The sequence below is a fragment of the Corapipo altera genome, unplaced genomic scaffold (assembly GCF_003945725.1).
Source record: "Corapipo altera isolate COAL_440 unplaced genomic scaffold, ASM394572v1 1, whole genome shotgun sequence".
In the NCBI taxonomy this organism is placed as follows: domain Eukaryota; kingdom Metazoa; phylum Chordata; class Aves; order Passeriformes; family Pipridae; genus Corapipo; species Corapipo altera.
In genome coordinates, this window is record NW_020884873.1 from 14,037,633 (window position 1) to 14,062,019 (window position 24,387).

The 24,387-nt window shown below is 42.2% G+C and overlaps 1 protein-coding gene across 2 annotated transcripts in view; it reads right to left on the minus strand.

Annotated features, from left to right (window-relative positions):
* SYN3 (synapsin III) overlaps window positions 1-23,384 on the minus strand; it is a 203,526-nt gene extending 180,142 nt beyond the window's left edge. Inside the window, exons 1-2 of one of the 2 annotated variants that reach the window (XM_027657222.1) lie at window positions 23,221-23,384; window positions 17,402-17,541 (exon numbers count right to left, since the gene is read on the minus strand). The gene's annotated coding sequence lies outside the window, so the exon portion shown is untranslated. Of the gene's footprint in view, window positions 1-17,401; window positions 17,542-17,875; window positions 17,917-23,220 lie in introns of those variants that run through there. The other variant, XM_027657231.1, reaches the window with a different exon arrangement.
* Between the last annotated feature and the right edge of the window lie 1,003 nt (window positions 23,385-24,387).

The following is a 24,387-nucleotide window of genomic DNA, read 5'->3' on the forward strand; positions in this document are numbered from 1 at the left end:
TGACAGTCCACTTAGAGTAGGTCCAGTCTGGGTTAAGAGGAACATCCCAGAGATCTGTCTACTGTCAGAAGGGATCCAAATGAGTATCCCATTACTATATACAGCAATTACGTATGCTCTCTCCTAGGACCTTGGTGTTAACTGGCCAGACATGGGATATAAGTTCGATACTGGTCTTGGGAGAAGCATCTTTACACAAGATGCCTGCCCCTTACACGCTTTGCACTTCATCGCAGAGCTGCTGGTTCCTGCTGTGGCAGCTCTCAGCCACGGGAGGGAACCTAGCCCCAGCCATACAGGCTGGACCAGGCTCTTTTCACAAGCCTAGGGACAGGGTCCATCAGGACTTGAATGCTTCTGAAGGTGCATATCCCACACTGCCAAGTGCTTGCATGGCTGCTTTCTCCTCTGTGAGACTTGGACTATCCAAATGAACAGGGGCATCTTGCAAAGCATCAGCCAGTAAAGCTAAGGGCAAATATCTCTACTCTGCCCTGCACTGAGGGAAGAAGGGCACAGAGGCATGTGGCATAGGGTGTACCAAGGCTGGGTAGGGTCAGAGTACTCTGTGATGTGCCTGGAAGACACAGGGGTTTCCTCTGCAACCAGGCTTCCCAAATTGTGACCAGTGCTCACACTAAACAATATATCATACTTATTGCAAGTCTACGATCACTCTCTTCTTGGACCCTTTCAAACAGCAATATTTACAGTGACCCATCTTTTTTTTTTCCAACAGGGATTTAGTAGCAGAAGATGTTGCCCAAGAGACACTGGGAGCTGGCAAAATTCTCTTGTCTAGAGAATATGGGACATTGCCAGAGAGAGATTTCCTCATGACATCAGTTGCTTAGGTTTTCTCTCCTTCCTTCCCAAGCCAACAGCATGCAGCCCAGTCTTAGCAGCTAGTGGAGACAGTGCCAGCCGGCAGAGGGAAAGGCCAGACTAAGTGCAAAGTATGCAGAGGCTAAATTCAAACAGCATGACAGTGCTGCAGCAGAGAGTAACGCCTGGCTCCACTCTGGGGGTCCTGTCAGGATCTTCAACTTTAGGTATCTTAGAGTGATGGTACAGGCTGTCCTCCTCTCATTACAAACATTTTTCTAATGATCTGAGTAATGTAATTAAAAGAGATTTTATTTTTTTTAAATGAGGTTATTGGTGGCTTTGCTGTATTGATTTGTCAATTGCTATTAGTACTGCCACAGAGAAGATCTTTTCTGCAATGAGAGCAGTGTAACCTGCCAGCAGTTTACACTGCTCTGATTACTGGAAAACCTCATGGCCTGCTTCTGCATCCTGCACACTTGCTGTTATTTAACTTTCAACAGTAGGCATTTTCATACAGGCACAGGCTGAGTGGGTTAGGACCTAGTTTTCCTACTGCTTGAAACTCCCTTTGGACTTCCTGAAGGCTCAGCACGTCAGGCCAAATCTGGCTCTGTGCAACTCTCATGCAGCACTGCATCCACCCAGTGCACATAGAGAACCTATCCCAGCAAGAGAGTGGGGCTGTAACTTCAACAAAGCCAGGAGCCTGCATCTCCATCAGAAATAAGGCAGATCTGCTAAGTTGTATTTTATCACTCCAGAGCCTCAGGTAGGAGAGGTGCTGGCTCTACACCATCAAGTTGTACCTTGCTTGTGTACACCAGTGTCTTCCTATGCATCACAGGGAGGTACATCACCTACGTAATGGTTGTGCCAGGCACAAACTTACCCCCAGGAAGGTAGCCCCCTGCACAGCTAGAATACAGCCCATGGCCTGATTCCAGGCAAAGCAACAGTTCTTGGGGAGTTCCTCTAGTTGCAATACAAGCAGCTGCTTCTCACCATGCAGGAGTAATCTGCTGCTGTGTGAAACAGATGCTCCTGAAAGCTAGCTGGGAACACAGGGCATCTGGGCTGTGAAGCTGCAGGATGCGGATCTGGGCTATACTTCCGAATTGGGAAATAATAAGCGAGGCATAGCACAATGAGTGAGTCCTAAGGAAAGGGAGCAGGCAAGAAAGAGAGTGAGAGGAGGAGAGGAGGAGAAGGCATAAGCAGAAAGGGAGGAATTAAGCAGGAATCAGCTTAACCAGGAGACAGTGCAGGAACACAGAAATCCTAAAAATGTGAGCACCGCCAGGAATCAAAAGGAAACAATGTCAGCAACCAAATGAAGCAAGAGTAAGTTCAATTAGAGTTGACCTTGAAAACAACAGCAAAGAGGCTGGCACCATCAGCCACTTCCACTCAGTTAAACTTCCTGGCTGATATTTTTGGAAGAGCAAGGGAGGATATGCAATCTACTCACTTAGCACATTGACAGCAGCCAGGCACCTACCTGCTTTCTCTCAAGGATATAGTCCTTGGAGATACAAGTTATCTCAGAAAACCTGTTGACATGTGTTGGAAAACAAGAACAAAATGTTCACTTAAACCTCTTGTCGGGTTACTTTCTGATGTGCAGTAGCATCCAGAGGGAACCAAAATCAACTGGCTCATAGCTGATAGCTGTTTTCCACGCTTAGATTTCCCCTGAGCTTGTTATCTTATGCTGTTAGGTAATGAACTGACACGACCATGCCAGCTGGTGTCTGATTACTGCTCTTGACAGCCTCAACAGAGCAATGCTGGCAGTGGCAAGATGGAAAACCAACATGGGAAGATTATCCTCCCACCTCACCATAAGGGACTTCACACTTATTTCTGCCCCTTGGTGGATAGTAAGGTGAGGGGATGCTCCTCATCTGGCAACAACCATTGACTGATACCTCTCACATACATTTTGTGGATAGTCTTCAGCATACCTTCAAGTTTTAAGACATTCCCATGGGTCCTTTTCTGCCTTCAGGCATACTGACACAATATGGGAGTCAACTTCTGTGGAGGGACAGCAGTATTAGGGAGCTCTAAATCCAGCTGAATGGCTTTCCTCTTGCAGTTTATTTTTATAAAGTGTATTTTCCACATTTCTAGTATATTTTAAAAAAGGGGAAAGGAAGAAATTATTTATTATTGTGAAGATTTCAGTGTTTCACCTTGAATGGCTTCAGCATTTCCAAGCTTGCCATAGCCTGGCATTTCTTGGGAAGAACTGAAAGTAGAATAAAACAAGATATTTACCTCATTTGCCAGAGTTCTGGACTCAAGAGGCTCACATGGTATTTTTCAGCATCAGCTGAAATTCCATAAATTGGGAAATTACAACAACATGGGTTAGAAAATAGAAAAGGAAAAGGATATCCCACCAAATACTCCACATTTTTTAAACCTCAATCATATACAAAAAGCATAAGAGTCGGAAAGACTGTAAATCATCCAAAAGAACAGAGGAAAACAGAGTTTCTATGCTGGTATTCAGTTTGCTGGGAGCTTTCCCAAGCATCAGCAATGCAATACAGCTCTAGTGTAGACACTGGTTTAAATTTTCCAGAGCATGTAAAACTACATGCAAATTGCGCCTAAAATCAGAGGGGTTTATGCATCCCAGTGCCACGTACACTTCTGAAAGTTGCGTATCTACTGTGACTGACACCAGCAGAGTCATACTGTATCTTTTGAGCCGGTTACCAGAAGTCAGGACCCTGCAGATAGAGGAGGTGCCAGGGCAGGGGAGCAGAAACAGCATGCCATCAGACAATGATGCTATCCAGGGCCTGAGTCTCCTGCTGTGTGTTAGACAGTTTCTTGCCAGAATCATAGAATCACAGAATTGCCTGGGTTGGAGAGGACCTTGAAGATCATCTAGTTCCAACTTCCCTGTGCACAGGGACACCTTTTACTAGACCAGGTTGCTCAGAGCTCCACCTAGTCTGGCCTTGAACACATTCAGGGATGGGACATCCCACCTCTTCTGAGGACATCCCAGCTTCTCTGAGCAGCCTGTTTCAGTGTGTCATTAACCACATAGTAAAGAATTTTTTCCTAATATCTAATCTAAACCTACTCTCTTTTAGTTTTTCTAAACATGTGCTCTTTCAGAATTCCATTTACTTCCTAAATTCTTTATTACCTTTCACAGCAGCAGTGATTTCCTTTGGAACTGTGTTCTTTAAGGATTTTTACAAGAAGTCAGTATCTTGTGCTTTCAATTTCTCTATTTAGAGAGATCATCAGAGATGGCAGGATGTTTCTTTGTCAGAAGCAAATCACTTCACAATGTTCAACATGCTTCATTAAGCCCCTGATTCATATAAAGGTGCAACGATTCCATTGTCTTATTGCCGCATTCCTGTAGACCTATAAAAAAAATCCTCTCGTCTTGCTTGGGTGGCTATTTAACCAGAAGTCTAGGCTTCACAAATCTTATTTGTATTTTCAGTTTGCAAAGCTATCAGTGCTTTCTATATAGCAGTTTCATGATAGGGGGTTTGCTTTATCTCCTGAAGATAATGGGCGTGCACATACCAAATTGAGTGCAAATGGAACCATTTCCCAGGAGCTACACCCTGCACAGAAAATGAGTCAGTCTGTTTCCTCTGCTGCCTATTATTTTGTCATGACAAGTGAGGAAAAGAAGATGGGGTAAAAAAAAATCTAAAATGACAAAATATCACTGCAAGATGATCAACCTTTCAAGTAGATTGCGAAGGACAATGATTAAAGCCATGAAAAATAGTGAAAAGTTTTCTAGTGAAAAATAAATCTGAATATTATGATAATACTATCTGGCTTTAATATCCCCCCGAACAAATTTTTATGTACTACTTCTTGGAAACAATATATTATTTCCTCATTTTATTCTCGCTTTGGAAATCCTGTTGACACCTAATAGCTGTGGTATTCTCTCAGTGGTAATATCCCCTTGTCAAAGTGCTTATGGAGGCCTTTTGTAGCCCGTCTCTGTTCAGTATCAATGCTTGCTTATCAGCAAAGCCAGATCCAGCTCAAATGGAGCAGGCAGTATGAGGAAAGAAATCCTGTGCTAATCCTTGAATACTATAGAGCCATCTCCATCTGAAAGTCAGTTGACTTGGCATACTGTCTCCATCTCTTATTTCCCAAGAGTATTGTGGTCATTCCCACCGCAAGCAATAGTGACACTAATGCTTCCATTAAGGCTAATACTTACACACGTACACTTACTCCTCACCATTATAGTAGAGAAAAGCAGGAGACAGCAGTACAAACCTGAGAATTTGTAGAGATAAATGCTTTGCATATTAAGTAGATGAAATTGTAAGAACGAAGGCTCTAAAACCCCCGTCTCTTTCCTTCCCAAGCTTGGAGTTGATGCAGTTCAAGTTGTGTGTTATAAGACATACTCCAAGTTTCCTGCAGCAACTGTACAAGTCCTGATTTCATGGTGATAAGAGTGAAACTGGCACCAGACAGGCCATTAATAGACCAGGGATTTCCTTCAGCTGAGAGATATACTGCTTTGAAGAGTGCTGATCTGAATAAAATCAAGAAGCTGGGTGTATTTAATATGTAGGGCCTGCCAATATGCATTAGGGCTCATCCAGATAAGAGATGCCTGAGGGACTGACAACTCACAGGGTCTCAGAGGAAACTACAGCAGCTTGCCCAGTGCTAATGGAGCTCCTGTCTTGATTATGATCACATACTTTTCTTCATTGCTATGCCATTTTCTTTCTACTGTATTTCAGTTCTGCCACAATAGGCTGGTTATTCAAAATGCAGGCAAACAAAATACTTCATTACTACAGAGTGAACTAGACATGTTGCATGAAAAAAAGTGCTATGGGCTGTGAAAGGGAAGAAACAATTCACTAAGAGATTATAATGTACATAAAATAGATAATTATCAATTAACTGATGACTATAAGAAGGATTTTCTGTTTGGAATACAAATTGTATGACTTTTGATATGTTTATAAGAAAAAAATCGATTGCATAATTCCAAATAACAAATCTTCAAACACGACTTCATAATTCCTGCAATGCTTCAATGCTTTAATTCATTTTAAGATGTCACAAAAATTCCATTTCTTTCCCAGATTTTTTATGCTTCTGGGGGCTAGAAAGTTTTCCTTCAAACATCTGAAGTCTTCTAAACCATCTGTAGTGCTAGTATATTCCATCTAAGTTTTGCTGCCATTTGCACCCACTTCTGGTCTCCCTCTTGCATAATTTTCTGCCTGTTTGCCTATCCATTCTTTGTACTGAAGCTGGATGGTGTACAAGCTCTCCATAACTGGCTTTAGACACCAGAAACTTTGTTTAGGTAAAAAGTACCAGAAAATATGAATGTGGGAACCAGATTAGGTTCTGGACCCAGACAAAGTCCTGAGAGATCAGGCTAATGGGCTGGGCCCAGGGATGGAAATAAAGCCCAGTATGATTTTAACAAAGTCTTCTGTTGTCAGCTTGGGGGATGGTCACTCAGTGTCAGTGCCTTGGTTTCCTCCCTTAAGAAGACAAGCTTTCTTTTGCAGAGTGCAGGGAAATTGCAAGGCTCTGCTCACACACCTCCATGCTGCCCAGCATGAGCAGCTTCAAGAGCTCTGGTTCCCCTGCTGATCAATAGCTGAATTACAAAGCTTTTAAGGGTTACAAAATTGGTCAGCCTTATTTAAGAACCCAACCACCGAATCTTTTAAGGGCTGGCAAATATGTAGCCACCATGATTGGGAGGGAAATAAGGTTTCTTGAAGGAAAAGAATGTGTTGGTTAGAACTGTTTTGTAACAGGGAACATAAAGGACGAATCTGCACAGCTCTTGTGGGTTCTCCTTCTCCTATGCTTTCTGAACTTCTTTCACAAGGAAAGAAGAGAAGGAAGGGGAAGAGGGGAAGAGAGAGCATGTAGCAGCTCTGCAGCTGGACAGCCCAAGCAGGACACTGTGGGAGGAACTCAAGCCACACACATTGACGTGAGCTCCTTCAGGATACCCACACAAATATGGTGTGACTAACCTGTTACAAAGAGTGCGAGCATTGCAGCAGGCAGAACAGAAACAGGAACATCCTACAAACCACACACTGAAGTTGTCTGAGAGCCACACTGGGGCATCCCTTTCTGCTTTGTCCTGACTAGCAGGAGAGGTAGATTGTAGCTATTTATGTATAATTGTATGACGATACACCTAATGATAAAAGCAGCATTGGGAAGTATTTCTATTCCACTCTGGGACATCTGCATTTTTCAGAGCTATGTGGTGCTGTCCCACATGACTGAAGCTTACTGAAAAAGGCCACTTTTACTGTGGATATGTATTCACAGAAAAAAAAAAGAGTAGACTGCAACAGTAGCTGAACAATCCAAAACAGACTCCTTAGAGCTCTGAGTAACAGCTAGAGTGCTGCTTTGCTTTGCTACGTTTATTTTCACATCTTGCCCAGTCTTATTCCCTGTTCTCCCACCATCATAAAGGCCAGAAGATTTAAAACTTTCTGGCCACCTGATAACAACTGCATTGCTTTGTCATCACTATGCAGGCACAGAACTGGTTAAGAAAACAAACCAAATCAAACCAAAGAACAAACCCCAGAGCACAATTCTTAGCTTCAATATTTCAGAGACTGGCATGGATGACAAGGTGTTAACTACAGCTGGCTGAGGGAGTGTGTTTATTCCCTGCAGCTTTGCAGAAAGCTATACACTCCCCCTGGCCTCCCCCTGTTAAAACGATGAGCCAAATTCTGCCTGTGCTTACACTTGCATATCTTTTCCACAGGCTGGAGCTGAAGGGCAGAGCTGATGTTCCTGCATGTTGCAGTACAGCAGTCAGTTCACTAAAACACACAGAACATTCTTCTTTATTTCAAGACTGTACACAAAACAAAATCGATCTTAGGGGTTTTGTGGATAGAAAGAGTGGTTCCTTTCTCTATGTTTTTTTTCTTATGGACTTTTTACTTTGAACAAGTCACTAACTACATAAATAAAGCATGAAAAGGGTAAATTGGGTCAAGTCCGAGAGAGACTGAGATGTGCAGTGATATAAATGCAGATTGTAGAGATGTTCAATAATATACAAAGTAAGTACAGCAACCACAAAAATTTTAAATTGTCTACCTGAGAACCATATTACTTTTTAATATGGAAGAATACAGAGAGTTCTCAGCTCAGTTGAGTACTGCTAATGTCACTGGACTCCTGTTTCAGAGCTGATCACTGAAGAAACTGTTGTTTATATCCAGAAGGTGTTAATTATGTAAGAAAGTAGTGTATGAATGGTCTTTTATAAATAAACCACATTAGACACAACAACCTCTGTCCCCTTTCCTATCTACTTCAATTCAAAAGCAGTAACCAAACATGACGCAGTGATGGGTTGAGAATATCTGGTATCATCACTGAACTTCATCAAAGTATTGAATCACATTCACATTTTGGTGATAGGCCCTGCACATCCACATGTATTTTCCTAAGAGGTACAGGAACAACCCTAGTTAAATCACTTCATATGGGAATCCAAACGTAAAACCAGGGCAAGAGAGGATCGGTTTGTGAGCATGAATATTGTACACAGCATGATAACAAATATATAGAAGTCCTTCACTATTATCAGCTTAATCACTTGCTCTTGTCTTGCTTCAGCTCTCCATCATTAGTATCTCATTTCTGAAAGAGGATAATTGCTTTGGATCTCTTCAATTACTACTGAAGCACTGCAGAGCACTTCTAAAAAATCAAATGGATTTGAAGACTGGGATCATTGAGCTTGGCCTCCCACTAGTGCAGCTTCTGCAGTTTCTTCCAACTCCTCCTGTCATGAGTTTATCATTTCTGCTGGAAAAAACAACTCCAAGGCTAATTTGTAAATACTCACCAGCTGATCCAAACCAGTCTGGATCTAAGCCATAGCCACTGCAGCAAGAGCAAAGCAGCAGCTCCCCAAATGCCTGAGTGAAGAAAACAGTGATTCCTCCCAACTTCAGCAAGGACTGCATGAGCATCCGATACCCAGATCCAAAGACACTTGCTTAAACATCCCAGGAGAGCTCAGATGTTCATCTGTAAACCAGAAGCTCTCTCCTGGGCAGCTAGATCTTGAGCAGCAGCTGCTGACAGTGCATCATCTGCAGAGCTAGTCAGTGTCTGGCAGCAGTCCCTACCTGAGCTGATTTTTCAGTTTGTGCTGCCCTGAAAGTTGAACAAGAAACATTGCCAAGTGATGCAAGGGATGGCATCTGGTTTGTCAGCCTTGGCCCTGCCCTCTCTCTGCCTGTTCATCACTGACCCTCATGGCAGAGCTCATCCTCTAGTGTTTCTGCCAGCCTTGGCCCACTAAGCTTTCTTTGCTAGCAAGCAGCAGTGAGGTTGCTGATCAAAATGTTGGTCTTGCTGGCATCTCCATGCAATCATAGCACCTGTTTGATGTGCCTTAATACTAATGAAGGAGCAGCAGGAACCTTTTGGCAAGAGAAACTGCTGGAAAACCTAGTTAGAAACTGAGTATTCCCAGCTAGTAAGTACAACAACTGCTCTGTGTTAGCAAAGGCAAGTGAGTTTTGCCAAGAGGAAATGCAGAACCTGTTGTTAGTATAAATGGATCCCTGGTTGTATTTTGAGCTTCAGAAATGCTCTTTAGAGGCTCACAAAGATTTATTGCTGATGATTATTGGATAGGGACCTGAGCAATCTGACCTAGTGGAAGATGTCCCTTCCTATGGCAGGGTTGGGAAGTAGGGATGGAAATATATAATCTTTAAAGTCCCTTCCAACTCAATCCATTCTATGATTCTATTATTATTTCACCTCCCTCATCAGCTGCTAGTCCTGACTATACCATGAAACAGGTATGTGCTATGCTGTCTTAAAAAAATCAGTTTTTCTTACCTGCCCATAAACTTTGATGCTCTATCACTAGGCATAAAAACATGCGTTTAGGAGATTAGACAACTAAAGACTCTATTCATTCCTCACCACCTATTCTGCTGTTGGAAAATATGCTGGTCTTGCAGCATTGTGTGAAGGTAACCAGCTATTGCTTCTATTTGTCCAAGGTGTGGGAGGCTCTGGAGAAAGTTGCAGTTGTAGATGCCTCACTAAGAATTAAACTCTGTTGGTGTTCTTTGTGTTTTGAAGCCAGAGGACAACTACCTCAGAACTACCTCAGGCTCTTCAGCAGATCCCAACCATCCAACAAACAGATGGAGACAAGGGCAGACTAACAGAGGAGGAGCTGAAGGCGTAGGTTCTTCTTAACAGAAGAACCAAGATCTTTTCAGCCATAGCTATATGGGAGGAATGGGAGGAATTACAGTGCAGGAAGACATATGGAGCTGAAGTAAGCATTTTTATGCCTGTAAGAGTAGATTGAAGACCAGACTGTTCATTTCAAAGAAATCTGGCAACTTTGATTTTTTTTCTCCAAAACAGCACAATAAGTATTCCAAAATTTCTTGTAAATTTTGTTTCAAATATCCCATTCATTCGCAGGCTTTCTTTTTCAAACAAATTTTCAAAGATGGCAGTTCCAGAGCCTGTCTTACACCTGTTGAGCTGTAGTCTTACAGTGGAGAGATGCTGCACTGATATATTGCTGGCTGACTACTTCTAACAGTCGGGTTGAAGGAGCGTTATGAGGTTCAACTGCCACAGGTTCACAGCATGTTGCTGTTATTATTTATTCCAGTCAACTGAAGATAGCCACAGAACTTTTCTGTCCAAAAGATGAAATGCCTCAGCAATGCTGAAACACGTCTTATATCCTCCTCTGATTGTTGCATTATTTTTAATGGAACATTTACCAAACTGCAATATTGCTTGCAAGTTAGCAGAACAGATCATAAAAACTCGCAATGCTACTTCTCTAACTGGCAACTATCTCAGAAAGCAGGTAGTCAATTCCTTCCCTTCTAGCTCAGTCAAAATTCTCATGAACTTCAAAGGGATTCTTACTGAAATAAAGGAAGATAATCCCTCTCTCTGTCTGACTTCAGTGGGAGGCAGATGATCTTGGACAGCTGGCATGACTTTTGCAGGAGATGTCAGACTGCACAAGGTCTGTGTCTGCCCTGGCTGACTAAAGGCACTGTCCTGCTCTTTCTATGGGTCACACCTAAGGAGGGTACAGTCTGACCCTGGGGCTCAGCAAAAGAGGTGGCACTTTCAACACAGAGGCATGACAAATAAAGCCAGAGGCCCATGAACTGTGACCAAGAGTCAGAGACATCAAAGAATCTTCCCAGGAAAAGCCTTCCCGCACATTAATAGGAATTGTCAGCTCTAGCTCTTGACAGGCACCATCCTCTCCTATGCCTTGTGTTTCTTAGGAGCTGGTGCCTTGAATGGCCTCAAGAAACTCTCATACACTAAACTGGCCCTGTGGGGAACAGCGTGGGAAGCCCTGACTGAAAGGCTCTGCTGAATTATTAAGGTTGCCCAGAGTAAACCAAGGTAACCTAATATGAATTCCTGTCAACTTCTCTCAGCTTTATTATAAAGCAGCACCCTCCCTACCTCGCCTACTCCTCTCTTTTCTGTCAAAAGAAACTTCACAAGGCTGCTGGAGTAAGAAAGCCTGCCCAAAAGATTAACTAAATACAGCCAGGCCTATTTTAGATAGAAGCATCAAGCTAAATACAGCAGCCTTGAGCTGCTGGAGAGAGCGCAGTGTTTCATCCAACTCGACTTGCCAAAGTGCAATCAATGCTTCAGCAACTAGAAAGGGAAATACAGGCACTGAGTCTCATCTTTAAGCAGCAAAACAAAATCTTTGGGGCTAAAAAAGGAATAAATGCTTCCTAACTTGTCACATTATTTGGTTTTGTCAAGCCCACTTCAGAGAACAGCCACGTGCCAAGGGTGTTTCCCTGCCCACATGTTGAGTCCACAGCCTCTGGCAACTAACTAACTGTGACGGGCACAGCACATGAGAGGTGTGTGTGGTGACTCAGGGACAGAAACACACAGTCCCATCACCTTTGGAAGCATGTGATCATTCTTTATGTTGAATTTCCATTTTATTTTTCACTGCTCTAGAGCAGTGGCTCTAAACAACTGTGCTGTGCTGGTAAGTTGAGTGAGAAAACTCCTGGTTTTCTTGACTTCTTTCTCTGAGAAGGATCTGTATTTTCTAATCGCTTCCTCTGGAGTTTGTCAGCTTGTTCTGCAGAATCAAGAAAAAGTGTTTCTGCAGCCAAAAAGGTCTTTGACATGTTCCTGGGCTGTGATGCACTACAGCGTTGCTCAGCCTTACTCTAAACTCAGCAAAGTACAGATAAAAGTGGGGGAGAAAGATGACAGCATAATGGATACGTTCATTGTACTATACAAAAGAAGACAATCACACAGGGCCAAGATACACTATATTGAAAAATAACACCTTTTACCTAAAAAGGGAGTGTTACTATATTTTAAACAACAAATTTTAAAGGTCTGAATCATCTTAAAGCTGAATCTTCTGCTGCTTTTTTGATTTTGCTTTTCTAATAGCTCTGTGTTAATATGCTTGTGTTTATGAACTTAATTTAGTGGTGATGAAAGCCTATCAGTACTTCTAGATTTAAAGTATTTTGCATTGGCCTCATAAGAGATATGATGTAAACATTTCTGGCTGGTTTTTTCCACCAAGCCTAGAAGTCCTGAGTTGCATACAAGTGGGACTTTCTCCATTCACTTGGAAGGCAATCAGTTAGCTGCTTATTTGACTCCAAATAATGTGAATGGCTTTAGCTATCACTTTTACTAAAAAGTGACTTACCAGTATCCTTTCTTGAATGGCTCTGTGGTTCCCAAGGTCTAGAACCAGCAAGTTAAAAAACTATATCCTTCTGTGTTTGTGCCATTGTCAATTAAAATGAAATTGTAAACTAAAATGTAGGTCTTGGGATAGCACAATTTTGCATTCAAGGGAGCTCAACAAATAACCATTTTAAACCATGAAGACCTTGCTGAAGACACTGGTTGCCATATTTTAAAAGAAGTTGGTATGTTTGTGTATTTGCTCCTTCGTATGAGACGAAATAAGGAAGTCAATGCTTTTCCATGGTCCCCAGTTGAAATATACAGGGAAAAAGTGCTGGCTCTGGCACGTGCTGAGTGCAGGAAATGAATTGGCCAAACCTCATAAAGTTCGGCAAAACCAAAACTTTGTTCTTCAAAAAAATAGGCACACCCCTCTATCTTACTTTGTGCAGCTCTTCACCAGGCTCTCCAGTCCTACCATTTTCCTCCCTATAACATGGACTCTGACATCTTTTTCCAATGCATAAGAAAATAACACTGTTGGTGTTCTTCAGACTGGAGTATGGCACAGCACAGCAGTTGTCTGCCTTGTTCATAGCCCAGTCTGATAGTTTACAGCAAAATTTAATGTGCCTTTAAAAACTACTGCAGTTACTCTCTCAGAAGTTTTTTGAAGGCAATATTTCCAGTTTCAAGAAGCCTAGAAAGGGGGTCTTTCCCTACCCCATCCAATCCACTTTTTTCTCCCACTGCCTGCCATGCCAGACCATCACAGGCTATCCTGGGAAGGAGACAATCCTTTTCTGCCCTTCATGTCACTCTGGTGGCAATGCAGAATTCACCCCTTTGCAATGGAGGGCTGCCATCAGGACAAAAGATCATTTCCACTGAAAGGCCACATCACAGACCCTTCCTCCTACTTTTCCAAGGCCATCTCATTATTTTTTTCCCCTTTATGAGCAAGGTCTAAATTACAAGCACATGCCCTAGGCACCCTTTCCTGTGGCTAGTATAATCTGCTAAAGGCATCAAAGTCATACAGCACCCTTGCTTCAGCATTTGATCTGCCCAGACACAGTAGGATTATTCCTCATTAAACAGACAATAGCCATTAATACAGACCTCATTAGTTCTACATAATCACTTAATTTTCCTTGATATCTGTATTATAAATATATATGAGTCTGCAGTGCTGGACTGGTAAATGATCTGCTACTATTGCTAATCAAATCTCTGCTATTTGTCAGCATTCAAAAAAGCTCCTTGACATTTTCAAATCTCTAGATGAGGTAGGAGAATATCACAGCAGAACACAAAGGATGAGAAGAAGTGAAAAATTATCCAGAATGGAGAGAGGGCATGGCTTCCCCACTGCTTAAACAGAGAGGAAACCATTTCATCCCATAAATAAAAGGCACATCTAAAACTGGAAGGTTTCCAATTCATCTCACCAGGCTGTTTGAAAACTTATGATCCAGGGCTTTGTACAGCTCTGGGGACACAAGCCAGCCAAAACCACAGAGGCCTGAGGGGAGAAGAACAACCTGGGGTGAGTGAGGGGGAGGGTAAAGAAGTGACATTGTTTGACAGAAAATGCTCTTACAACAGCTCTGAAAATGCCCTGGGTGGTTTGTTTGACATTTGGAGTTATCAGTTGCACCTACCAATAGATTATCAGATCAAGTTGCTGCAACTTTTTCAGCTATTAATTGCATCTGGGCTAGGGCAGCTTTTTGTTATGCTCATCTGGGAATCCTAGGCTTATTTGCTTAGCTATTAAAGAGGTAGGAATGCGATTTTTAGCCTAAAAATGTCAAAAAAGAATTAAATATCCTAGAGTATCTACTGAAAAACCTGACACTGGAGAATTTCCAGATTGACTGAGAAGTGATCCTACTTGTATAGACAGAACAGCATCCTTCGAGTGGAGAACACCACAGTACAACATACCAGCCACCGTGCAATAAAAAACGAACTCACTTCCTCTTTTATTTTTTTTTTTTAGGGGGGATGAAAATGTTTTTTCTTGCTGGAAAGTGCAATGTAAGTGACATAAATAAAACAATTATTTTAAAATAACAAAAGCAAAAATCCTTATTACAGAATAGTTATGAAAGTTAAGGGCACTCAAATCCCATAAGAGCACTTGCTCACACATGACGTCACCATCCCCCCTTCCAAAAAAAAAAAGAAAAAAATTGTACCCTTTCTGGGGGAGGAAGGGTGATACAGAGGATGCAGTGGCTAGTTTGTTGTTTGTTGTAATTAGTGTTAACATTAATAAGGAGCACGATTTTACATCCCATCGCACCTCTCATTACTAGAGTACATAACCTCCTAACCTCCACCCAAGAAAATGATATCATTGCATGAATTAATCATCTGGACAATTAATGGTAAAAAGCGACCTCAAGTTTCCAGCACAGTGTCTGGCACCAGTGAATTGGCAATGATGTAACCTTCCCTGGGAATATGCTGGCATTTTGCCCGCTCCTGAGCCTCACTGTTGACTCTGAGGGCAGAAGCAAACAATGTAGTCACCCAACCAGCAATAACCACTGCAAGCGAACACCAGCCTACTGCTGCTGCAAAGTCAGAGGGATGCTTATCCTTCCAACTCCCTGGGTACATCTCCCAAGGAAGATGCACACCCCAAAACCAGCAAGGGCGAACGACTTCCTCTGCTGTGCAGAGAGACGGACTCTCCAGGTGTGCTGAGTATCTGCCCATTTTTTAGAAGGGAGAACCTCCTGCTCTGCCACCTGGGAGCTCTACAGCCTCTTGGAGTGTGTGAATAAGCAAGTTATTTAACTATTCCTATGTTGCTGGGGCAGAGGGAAAGAAGCTTATTGTGCTGGGGAGTTTATTTTCAGACAGCCAGACTTGCTTTGCTTCATTTCTTAGCTCACTCTGTTGCTTTTAGTGCTTTGAAAGCTGCAGTCGAACTCAGCTGTGATCATGTTTTTTCTATCTTAAAGGACCTGAAGGATTAGAAAGGTATGAGAAATCAAGAGACAAACCCCCCCTAGCTTACAGTATGTGCCTTGTCTTAGATCTGTTTTTCAGTCAGTTATTCCAGGCGGCATGAGGAAAGCCTGCATCTATCTTAAAGGAATCTGCAGCATGTTCCCTTTTTTATCACCAAATACAAATATCCTCTATAAGGTGGAGCATTTTTGTATCTGTACCAGGTGAGTGTCCCTGCAATCTCAGTTGGGGCATGTGTACAAGCTGTGAGACAGAGGGGGTCAGACTCAGTATGCCACCCCCATTGGCACGTCCCAGAGACTTCAGAGGATTTCATGGGCAGAGTGTAGACATGAGCATGGAGGTGCTCTCTGATGGGAATAGTAGTCATTCTCCCCACCTTCAGGCCACAAAGGAAAACCACAGAAAAGAAAGAACTTTGGGTAGAAAAAAGTTGACCTATGATTAAAGAAATTTCATGTCAGGGAGGAAGAAGAACTTTTATTGGCAAACAGGTTTGGTTAATCCAAGATAAGCCATTTTGTTGCTTCTCCCTGTGGGGTTTTCTTTTTACTACTCTTTTTGGAGGGACCCTCTGATTATTGCTTTCTGAGCAAACAGAAAAAGTGTATCTTCCTCAACACTCATCAAAAGAATTAGTTTCCAACAGAGATGAGGAGCATCACAGCATTCCACAGGTGAGCAACATCTTTTTCTCAACAACACTTTTCTCTGGATCCTGGCTTGAAAACAATGAGGTGGTAAAAACATATAACAAGCAGCTAAAGCTGTTAATGCCTTATAGTGAGCTGTGATCCCTGCTCCAGTTAATGACCACACTAAGATTACCCGCTTCGGGACAGCCCTGTCTTAAAGGCTTGGAAAGATGTAAGCTGAAGAAGTGTGATTATAACATCATCCCTTCAACAGCATTCCCTGTCTACATGGCTTAATGCCACTTGCCACATTTGTAATTCATCTTCCCCCACCTACCCTGTCTGTTCAGCAGTCACTTGTTATCAGAGCAAAGGCAGTGAACCAAAAGGAAGGGCAGAGGCTAATTTGCTTGATGTGGTCCTGTTCTTCCAGATAACATTAATTTGTGGGCTCTAACCTTATCCTCAGAGATGCTCACCTTTTCTTTGCATCATTAAATGGGAAATAGCAAGTCTGTGGAAACAACTATCACTCTAGCAGCAGGAACACAGGACAGTTTGAGCATCGATTTCTCTAACCAGTCAGATAACCTGTCCAAATTCCACCACATCCACCCCCCTTTGCTTTCCAGGTGTAGCTGGCACAGCAGATAGGATTAATCCACTTTCGTACTCACTTGCACTCTCCATGTTAGAGAATCTGATTACACAGATTGCCTGCAATTTATCTCCACCTGTGATGACTAATGCTCCAGTCTGACCTCCTCTTTCCCATTTTAACATCTCACTGCAGATCCTATACATACACAGACAGATGCACACACACTTGCTCTGTTTTGTTTGCAAACAGCTTACTAAGAGCCTCGTCATCTTCATTTCCAATCAAACCAGAAAGCACTACTGTTTTCCCCCTTCTACTCATGAGGTGATTTCTCCCTTTTGTCTCCTCTCATTACATTTATACTGCTTAGGCTTCATACATTGCTGCTGGATCCACATAAACCCCAGGCATCTCTGTACAGACACACACAGTAAACATGCAGTGTTATATACCCCTGCAGCACACATAAAGACAAAGGCACACGCTACACACACTAAGCAAGTGCCGCCACACACATTCCTGTTCCCTCCAAACCTTACAGGAAAAAATTGCCTGCAGAGTGCTTTCCTATAAACAAAAACAGCCTTACCTTTCCTTATTCTGCTAATCCAGGGGCTCTGGACCGATCCGCTTTCCCTCCTGCACACAAGCTGCCAGTCCCTCCTGCTTCACATTCACAGCACACCAGCAGGATTCACCGTCATCCCATTCTGCTGGATCCTTATCGCCCTATTGGCCAAAGCCAGACAGTAAATTCAATTAGGCTCCTCCTTATAACTATATTATCACAGGAACAGGAATGAATAATTTAGTAAAACAACAAGGGTGTGCAGGCTCCGGTGTCACAGACTTCACCCCGACTGTCAGGATTTTATCAAATAGAGGCAGATAAAGAAACCAGAATCTGTCTGTCACTCCTGAAAAGGAGACCTTAGATTACCCACTTGTATTTCCCATTCCATCCTTCTTGTCCTCCTCCCCCTTAGCCATGGCATTCCCTTTATATTGTTGTACTTCCATTCCCATCCCACAACACAGTATATCCCTGGTGAATGGTCACTACCATCTCAGTGGATGCAGAGATTTCTCTCCAGGCAAAGTGATACTGCAGCACATCAAACACTTTGCCTGTTCCCTGAATGTGATCTATGAGAAAAGAATGAAACTGTTTTGCAGAAAGGAGTGACGAGACAAGCAGATCATAAGGAAAAGGGGGAGTCTGCCTTGTATCTCACAATATCTTCTGTTCAGCAAGTGCACTGTCAGTCCATCAGTTCAGACACCCACAGGATGCAAGCACATGGTTCCTGAAGGAGAAAGGTTCATAGATGCACTGCCCAGGGACTATGATTTCACATGCTTGCTGTGGGAGTTTGAATCCCCACATCAAAAAAATGCACCAAAGCAGCAATTTTCCCCCAGACCAAATGACTGAACCGTTCTGGCTTTTCTTTTTTTCTGACCAGAAACCTGTAGTGACAAGTACTCACACATATATTTCCTAAGAAGTAGTTTTCCCAAAATGAACACTGCTCTTTTTCCTCAGGTGATGCTTTGTTTAAGAGTTACAAAGCATTGAAGATTCCCTTAACAAGGTCACTTCTATCTAAGTCAAGCCTCTGGCCACTTCATTTGCCTGAAGAGTTTTACCGTTATGGGACCAATATTGGAAGTGGAGGAGCTCAGTGGGACAACCCATCCCAGCCCTAAACAGACCAAGAAGGCAAATCTTTTAAATGACCATTCACAGCAATATTGAGAGCAATTGCTAATACATGTTTGTGTGCACAGTATTGACTAACAACTGTATCATTCCACTGTAACTAAAAAATAAATAAGCAGGGTGAGCTGCTGTTCTTCCTCCCTTATAGGAGCCTGTGCCCCTTGGAGTCCAAGAACACCCTTTGCCTCTGCTTCTGCTGTGCTAATATTTACTCAGTAGAGCCAATGCACCTACTATCGTAATGAAGAGAGGTTCAAATCTGCACTAAAGCCCAAACTCCTTCAAGCAGCTCCTACACCAACTCTCATCTCCCAGGCCTAGTGGGCTGAGTAGCCTCAATCTGCCTCTAGAGGCAGTGGGGACACCAGGTTGAAGTCAAGTCCAAGAACCAGCAAAGCTACAAAGGCGGACCACTGGTGACGGATCAGAAGTTTTCCTAAAGGCAATATCTTTCTTTAGGTACTGCCTTCACATTGAAATACTGGTAGAAAGCTGGGACAATGCACAGGGATTGCCACCTTCTAAATTGCTCAATCTCTAAATAACTCAGCCCCAATAAAGGATGGAGCCATGCTACCTTCCCTGGGAGAATAGGGCACAGGAACAGTGGATGCTTTTGCCTTTCTCACCAAGTTCAAGGGGAGAAAAAGTGAGAACCTTGACCAAGTTTTTGTCTTTGTTACATATTTCTTTGCCATAGAAAGGAACAAAACTGCCCTCTTGCTTCTGAAGATGCTTCACTTTTGAAGAATGGCAGCTGCTCTTTTCCTCCTCCTCTTTCCCTTGCAGCCATCTAAACTTTTAAGAGCTTTTGTGTTAAAGGAAACCCTGAATTATGCACTTGGTGATAGCTTCAGAGCAATTAAATTAAGCCGTGTGGCAAATTGCCCAATGTCACTACCAAAGCTCAGGATGTTTTAGCATCATTTATTGAGGAGCTTTTACATGATGCTTACTTAAACCACAAAAAGAGAGCAAATTAGGCTGTTGCCATGACAACTTGAGAATCTGCTCAAAATTCTGAAGATGCTGGGGAGGGGGGAGAGCTCTTCAGTGGAGATCTTCACATCATGAATATGGCCCTTGGTTATCAAATCCCTTTCAAGTTAATTCCTAGCATCAAAGCCTCCCTAACAAAGGCTTTAATAATCAGGAGTAAAGCTTGGCTAAAGAAGGCCCAAACCAGCTCTGCCAGCTCTAATGTGAATTTCACTCTGGTGAGAGTTGCTCAGCTGAGAGGTCCACAGAGCAGTCACAGAGATGGCAGCACTAGTGCATGAACACACATGAGGCAGGGTGGAAGAAGTGGCAGGGGCTTCACTATAGGCAGGCACTGAATAGAGAGGTAGATCCTGACTGTGCTACGGTAAAGATGAATGACAATTTCCACAGGATAGAGGGAGAGAAGGAAGCAGAGCCCTAGCCACTGCTGGTAGAAACCCTCTGGAAGTTGGAATAAGCTGAGCAAAGTCTTCTGTCAACCACAAGAAATGAATTAAAGCAAATAAGAGAACAAAATGGTAACACAAAAGGCGGGATCAGTGGTGTCAGAAGTAGCTGACAAACCAAGCAAATGGAAGACAGGCTACTACAGTTCTGTAGGAATCAAACCCTTGGTAGGATTGTTGAATATTTTGCATCAGAGCTGGGTTTTTGTGTGATTTTTTTTTTTTTTTTAGCTGAACATCTTTTCTGTTGAAAGCCTTCTAAGAAAATCGCTATTTTAATAGAAATTTCTCAGTCAAGTCTTTTGGTTCTCAATTGCATTAGCTGAGGTATTTTTGGCTGAAAACAAAGAATGTTTCCTTGGAAAAATTCCAGAAAGTTTTGTAGATTTCATAGAAGATCTCTCCTTTCTCATAATTATTTTTTATCAGATAATTTATTGCCAGTGGAAGCTTTGGTGTTCTCCTTTGAAATGAGAGCATAAAACCCTTTTGGATGGTAGGAACAATAAGTGGGAGCATATCCAAAATTAGGGAAAATTAAGCACCCAGCCAAATGGAATAAACTGTGAAAGTTTCTCCCCCTCCCTCTGCATCCCCAAGTGAGAGGAACTGTGGTTAGTAATGAAAACAAGAAGCAATTGAGAAACTTAAGGAGAGATAAATGATTGTATTGTTGTGAGTGTTGTATTCCAAGTAGGATACTTGCCAAGGCAAAAGGATGTATATGATAGGGATCCAAAAGTTCAAGAAATGATGAAAAAAACTCTGCTAATAAAAGCTATACATTTTCAAGATATAAGTAGTCTCATAACTAAAACTCTCATATCTGTTGTCCTGTTCATCTTTTAAGTCCCAAGATTGATTGTCAGTCTGCTTTACTTGGGATGTTGTGGCAATGTTGCAATACCTTGAGTTGTAAATGTTGATCTTTTGATGTAGTTTTTCTCCTTCTGCCTGAGTACCATATTTATAGGTTGCTAATAGTGTCAAACATCAGGTTGATTGTAACTGAACATAAAACAAGGCTTTAATTTGTTATCTACTTGCAAATGAGACTGGTTACTTCTTTTCATGCCCCCTCCCCGCAATTTTGCCAGAGCCTTTCAAAAAACACTTGTTAGCTAATCACATTGTAGCAGCAGGAGTAGATTAGGCTGCACACAACCAAGTAGGCTTATTTTGGACCCACAATAGATGGCAGAGACAAGAGGTTGAAGTGAGCTTTGTTTTTCATTTTATGACACCCTCTTTAACAGCCGTCAGTTTGGCAAACGTGCTCCTGAGATGGCGTAACAGTAGGAGAGGCATTCAAGGGTCAGGTTCCACAGAAATAAGTCTGAGGAATCTGAGGAATAAAGAACAGGGTGATAGAGAGATGAAGAATAGAACAATGCACAGCAGAACAGGAATGAGCTCTTTAGAAGTGTCTGGGATGCTATTTTCTGAAGTGGACTGCATTTGGGACAAGCTGCATTTTACCTAGTCAGATTGAGGCATTATCCTGAGTCCTCAATGCTACTACTGCATATGTGTGTGGTGGCCTCTATGAAAAGCATATTACCATCCCACTGAAAACATGTTTTTGTGTCCCAAACATGTTCTTAATTAAAATAATTTTTAATTCTTCAACAATAGTGACTTATTTAAATAAACTTTTCAAGAACTTCTAGCTATCATATCCTAACCCAGGGAAAGAAAAACATTTTTTCTACTGGCATTCTTTACTTACTTCAGTAAGTAAAAGCGAGGAGTGGCTGAGGGAGCTGGGGTTGTTTAACCTGGAGAAAAGAATGCTCAGGGAAGACCTTATAGCTCTACCACTACTTAAAAGGAGGTTGTAGCAAGGAGGGGTATGGTCTCTTCTCACATGTAACAAGTGATAGGAGAAAATGGGGTAGGGGAGGTTTAGACTGGATATCAGTAAAAAAAAATTTCTTCATTGAAAGAGTTGTCATGCATTGGAACAGGCTGCCTAAGAAAGTGATCAAATTACCTTCCCTGGAGGTACTTACAAGAAATGTGTATATGGTGCTTAGGGATATATTCTAGTGGTGGACTTGGCAGTGTTAGGTTAATGTTTGAAATCAATCTTAGAGGTCTTTTCCAACCCAAATGACTCTATGATTCTACAGTTCAGTAACACTTTTCTATAATTGGTTTGTTCATTGCAGTGACTTTGAGCTACCTCAAACACAATAGAAATATGAGGCCTTAAGAAGCCTTGTTTTATCCCACTATGCCATTCTAACAGAAGAAAATGCAAATATCATTTTTTCCCATGAGGCTCCTTGAGTGCTATTACAACCTATGTAATAGCAATAAACTTTTAAAATACAAGTACATTACTTTTTCACCAGATCCCATGCCATATTTGGCACAGCACTGTTTCAAGGCTCTGGAAGTTTCCAAGGCAAAAATAGTGCTCTTGTTTATCGATAGGACAGGTTTCCTCCTCCCAAAGGTTAGAAAAAAGAGAGACCTGCCGTAAGTCCATGTCAGCATAGGTAATATCCCAATGGTTACGGCACTGATTTAGGATGCAGGAAATAGAGGGCCCAAACCTGAACAAAGCAAACAGGATACTCACCTCTGGGTCCTCCCCAGGGCAGAGAGTAATGACACCAAGATTTATCAGCTATTTAGAAGAGAGACTATTGTTATATCTCCTACAGAAGTTATTCTACTGTACAGAGACTCCTGCAACACTGGGCCATAAGCTGAATGGATGAGCAATGGCCAAGATGCTCATCAGAAAGTAAGATTCATTTCGGTAGTTTGTAACTCACAGAACAGAGCTTTGACTTCTTTCTCTCACATCCCTGTTGCCTCTAAGATTATTTTCATCCAAACAAGAAATCCTACACTGGACATATTTAACTGGAGATGGAAACTTCCACGTTTTTGTTTCTTTCCTTTCTTGAATTAGAACAACCTACATCGTCTTCCAGAGTTTCTAGCCGTTTGACAATTGGGGAAAACATTGTGTACAAAATCTGAGGCTAAACATCATGTTCAGAAGGGACAGCTGAGCTGAACTTTTCTTTGGCTTCCTTTAAGCCAAGAGGCACTGGTCAATCACACAGGGTACCTAACGCAACACAGGTCAGCTTTCTGCACTGATCAAATCTCTTTTCTTACCTGACTTATTCTGTCTGGAGAAGAACAGTTCTGCCACTGCCGAAGGATTCATTTTAGAGTGAAACTCATATAAAATTAAAGCAGAACCATGATTCTTACCTTTGGCAGACAATCATCTAAAAAGGGCCAATGCAGATGACCTATTGCAATTGAGTAGCTCAAGAGAATCAAGAGCTGATTTGGCCAATCGGCTTGCTACAGAAAATCTGCTTCATCAGATGCCTCCATGCTCTCACATTCTTCTCCGCCTCCTCCTCCTCCTCCCTCCCTTGGTTGCCAGGCAACTACAAAAAGGACCAGAGAGCATGCTGGAGGAAACCACCTTGTAGACACTGCATGGGTTCATTTCAGGTTTTTTTTTTTCCTAGGAAATGCTCAAGGGCAAAGTGGCCTTAGCTTTGGAAGCAACATCTCACTGTGAAACATTGCTTTGCAATGGGGCAAGTGATGTATATCCATAATAACCAAAATAAATGCCTTCAGAGACTCTAAGCTTGCTTCTGATTGTTTTCTGTGGCTCATCTGCTCTCCATCAATCCCTCAGATCAATAGTCTAAAGAGCTCAAGATAGGAGTTATCAGCTTGTACAGCAGGAGGTTTCCCAATCCCAGATACCCCATACGGTTGTTGCACTGTCTCTGAGGATGACTGCTGTAACTGACCACCTTTACAGCACTGACTTAGCACTGCATCCCGTGGGGTTAATGCAAGAGAAATGCAACATTTTTGACCAGAAATGTGCTTGCTTATAAAAGCTCAGGGAGTTTTGGATGAGGAGTAACTGAAATCAACCACTAGACAGTGAAACGGAAAGCCCTGTACTGGATTCCATGCAGCCCCTTGGTGTGGGAGAGGCTGTCTCATTCTCCCAGGTCTATCTATCTTCCTAGCTAGAAGGTTTATAACAAGGTTTATGACTGAGGGATAAACCTCAAGTATGTGAATAAACCCCCTCTGGGCTCTGATGGTTTGAGCTGCAAAAAAGAATACCTACACTCTGAAATTACATCATTGGTAATTCAAAATACAGTTTAGGTTAAAAAATGGTGGCATCAACTGAACACATGTATAAAGTCAGGTAAAAAAAATACCTGGAAGATTAGACATACCCACGACTTTACTTTCAAAACAAATTTCATTTGCAAAGTCTTATCTTCAGTCCTTGTCTAGGACTGAATCTAACAAGGAAGAGAAGAGATTCTTTCAGAAACTTTAATATTACTTTTTGTTTCCTGTAATCACACTGAATTCTCAGTGCTTTTCAGT